Here is a 4,295-nt window from a genome sequence, read left to right as displayed (position 1 = left end):
AAAAAAAACTGTATATCTATATTCTTAGTAAAAAAATCTGTATCGACAAATTAAGGGGGAAAAATGAAAATGAAGGTTTTTTTTTCATTCTGAATGTTTTTTTTCCTTATTTATGGGTTGTTGAAGTCGTTTTCAAATAAATAAATCATAAATAAATCATAAAAAGGTTTCTTCTAATCCTCTGAATTATATGATGTTTATACATGGTTTTGTTGAAGTTTGCCTTCATTTTTTTTTAATTTCATCCTTGAAACTCCTCCTTGAGCCAATACATAGTTTTTCACTTTCAAAATAGAGTCTGTAATTGTGGGAGACAACCGATTCCCGGATTTTGTTTTGTTGGCATTGTAAAGCGAAAATATTTGCTCAACACACGCTGATGAATGTTATCAAAAAGGGTCTTACAAACGACCTTACCATTGGATACAAAAAATTCTCATCACGCCATTTGACATCCAACAGCCGGGACCAAGTTTTATCTAAGTCACTAAATTTTTGCTCCATAAGATTCGTCTTGAGTAGCCTGAATTCGTTATCCAAGCCTTGTCCATTACATGCTTCATCGAATTGAGGCGTAAATTAGCGTATCAAATCAATAAGGTTTGGTAGTTTGACGAAAATTTGTGGGTTTTCAAGGCCGCAGTTTTGATAACCGAATCGCTGAAATCAAATCACTTTGAAATCTGTTTCACGAGTTCAATATAGAAGTCACAACAAATCGAATTGAAGCTCAGCTTCCTAGCTGAATCCAATACTTTTTCAGCTTTTCTTCTCGATATCGACGTAAACATCTTCAGGCTTCTTTAGAAAGTCTTCAAAATCTTTCACATCAAGGTCAACATCAGCGAATCGTTGCACGTAGCTCTCAAAAAATAAGTTACCCAACATGATCAACAATAACATACTTTTCTCATTATAAAGTTCGCAAAGTTGAGAACTTTCTGATAGAAAAGTGCAACTGACTTTATTGATGAGCGGTAGAACAAAGATTAGGAACAGCATAATCGTTTTAGTCATAGAATCGTTTAAATGAGTGTGATGATGAATAATAAAAAAAACCTGTATTTGTACTGGTTTTGTTGGTATGAGTCGTTGTATCATTGCTAGCACGCAATGATGATGATACATCAAGTTGAGGGGTGTCTCGATCGGCAATTTTGCTCACCAACAGATTTATTATGGTCATACTTAATTTGGAACCAAAAGAATAGTTTAAGCTCTTCAAACCGCTCAAGATTTCTTTTAACAACTGTCTCCAACGAAAGCCATCTCGTGTTCAATTTTTTTTATAAATCAAGGCGTCTATGTATGCACTGTAATAAATTCAATATTTAGAATTCAATTCAAAAGCTTCTGTAAACTCTGTATTTTAGCTGAAAATCTGCAATTCTGTATATACAGATTCTGTATCTGGCGAAAAATCTGTACAATACAGAATATTCTGTATATGTGGCAACCCTGCACATGGGGGGAGGTATGTTGAGGTTGCGTTACTGAATGTAGGGGGAGGGGGTAGCCGTAATCGTCAAGTAACAAAATTCCATTTTTATTCCTAAACAAATCAACGCGCCTCTATATGCTTGAGCAGTTAGCTTCGATTCTGGGACCGAATTATGTGTGTTTCCTGAGCCAATGTGACGAAGCACGTGTTATGATGGTCTTAACATCAACCTATAAGTAGGCTCCGATATTGATGCTTCTCAAACATCGCGTTAATCTTCCGGATCATGATTTTGTCGTGGCTGCTGAGCATTTGCTTATTCCATCTTTTATCGCGGAATGCAGAATAAAGCTAGGGCACTTTAATCATGCTGAAGCAATTGGATATAGTGGTTCAACATCCGTTGCACTTCGTTCAAGGCACTTTTCTTCGAACGCAATTTCTGATGGACTCGATTTAAAAAGGGAATGCGAGCTGCCTGAATTCGGTGATAATATTCGGTATGAAGGAATAATCAAGTCAGTAATCATAATTACTATGGATGGAGGATCAGATGAGAACCCACCTTATAAAAAGATCAGAGATACGGTGATTCATCATTCTAGTCAATTAAATCTCGTAGCAATATTCATTACTACAAATACTTCAGAACGCAGTGCCTTCAACCGAGTAGAACGTCGGATGGCTCCTCTTTCCCTCGCGATCGATGGATATCCCGTCGAAGCAGAATATGATTGTGTCACATTTACTCGAAACTCGCTCACCCGAATGACAGTTACCCGAAAGACATTCACCTGAATGTAACAAATACCCGAAAGCGGCAGCTACCCGAATGTAACATCTACCCGAATTGACACTTACCCGAATGCAACAATGCAGTTACCCTAATGTAATGTGGAGGCGATCTGGCGTAGTGGTAACATCCATGCCTCTCACGCTAAAGGTCACGAGTTCCATTCTCACTCCCGACATTCTTCCAAAAATGGAAGTAAAAGTGACGAACCAGCCAAATGAGTTGAAAATCACTATAATACAGATAATAAAAAATATAATACCCTAATGTAACAATTACCCGAATCTAACATCTACCCGAAAGCAACACTTACCCAAAAGAAGGATATATTCAAATAATACACAAATTTTACTATATTTGTATATTTAACTCTGATCAGTGTTATATAAAGATCATATTTGTCTCATACTTTCATTTCCATTCAATAAGTATTTTTCGTGGGAAGTACAATTCGAGAAATACTGGCATTGAATAAAATTCTTTTCAAAATAATGAAAAGTGAAAGAATGCAGTTTTATAACGTATTATTAAGTCCATCCATTCTTGATGACGATGACGCAGCCCGTTTACGGACGCCATACGTTTATCTGGTGCATCACGTTTGCAACCAGGCAATCAAAATGTATGACATGCATAATTAACCGGGCAAACGTAATGCACCAGGTAAACGTATGCAATCCGACGCCTGACTAAAGGATCGTCTTCTATGTTTCAAACAAACCGGGCAATCGGTGAAACACAGGTTTGCTTACGAGAGGCCGCCGCTTCCGATTCTTTTCACATTTTCATTAAAAAAAAATTATGTTAAAGTTACCTGTTTAATTTTCGGAATATTTCATAACCTCATTTCTGCTCATGCTCATTTCTGAATGATCTCTTGGTATTAAAGAGCAATACGGAAAGGAAAGAAGACAGCATGTCAATTGTGCATACACTAATTTCTAAAAATGACACAGTGAAGTGTTCAACATCTTTTTCGACTTTCCTCATTACAATTTCTCAGTTTACTTCGTAACTTCCTAACGGCAGACTCGACAAAACTCATAAACTGATTTGTCGGAATTTTTCCTTCTTCATTCGGGTAAACATCCCATTCGGGTAAATGTCGCATTCTGGTAAACGTTGCATTCTGGTAAATTTTCATTGGGGTAAATGTCCATTCGGGTTTATGCTGCATTCGGGTATTTGTTACATTCGGGTATGCGTTACATTCGGGTAAACGTGTTTCGGGTGAATGGAATTCGGGTGAATAGGACACAACCCAGAATATATAGAGATCGCTAACACCCACATCGATGAAGCATAAGCAGAAGTAGGATATTCATGCGAGTGGTTTGCTCGTCTCGTAAGGACATCTTAGTACTTTTTGCAAAAAGTGAAATATAACGATAGGAATTACTGCGTTGAACCATGGAGTACCATGGACCATGAACATTACATAACCATTACTTTTGTGTAAATCAACATCAATTTATACTAAACCAAACGCCAGATGATTTGAAAGCCCTAATCGTAATCCTAACAGATGTGAGCGTTAAATTTCTCTGGATTTTATCTCTGTTAGTTCGAAATTCTATGAACTTGTCGAAAGTTCTCCTAGGATTGACCAGTTTTTTTAAATATACTCCATCTATTTCGCATTACAAGTGGGGCTTAAAGAACACTAACAGCTTCATAGTACCGGACTTGGTGAACGTCAGTACCAGTAGTTTCGAAACGAGGCGTTAGTGGTAGAAAAGAATGAGACTATTTGGACGGACAAAGATTCTGGTACAGAATTACATTTTGCTAGATGAGGATGATTTGAGTACATTTCCAATTATTTCGGTCTAAAAAGATTTGATTTCGACCCTGGCAGAAGTCTGATTTTTTACGTTGATGCTTTCAATACTAAGTAAAAGCTTAAATATTATGAGAATTTTACAAACGACTCTGACTTTTGTGCACAGATCATAGGCCCTATCATATAAATCGAATCGAGATGTCGATACAATCAATATCAACATCACCCCGAGCAAAATTCCGTATTTTGTAAATCGAGATAATCTCTTACCGAGCTCG

The sequence above is a fragment of the Toxorhynchites rutilus genome, chromosome 1 (genome assembly GCF_029784135.1).
Source record: "Toxorhynchites rutilus septentrionalis strain SRP chromosome 1, ASM2978413v1, whole genome shotgun sequence".
Classification (NCBI taxonomy): Eukaryota; Metazoa; Arthropoda; class Insecta; order Diptera; family Culicidae; genus Toxorhynchites; species Toxorhynchites rutilus.
The sequence above is the reverse complement of the archived record's forward strand: the minus strand, read 5'-3'. Positions refer to the sequence as shown.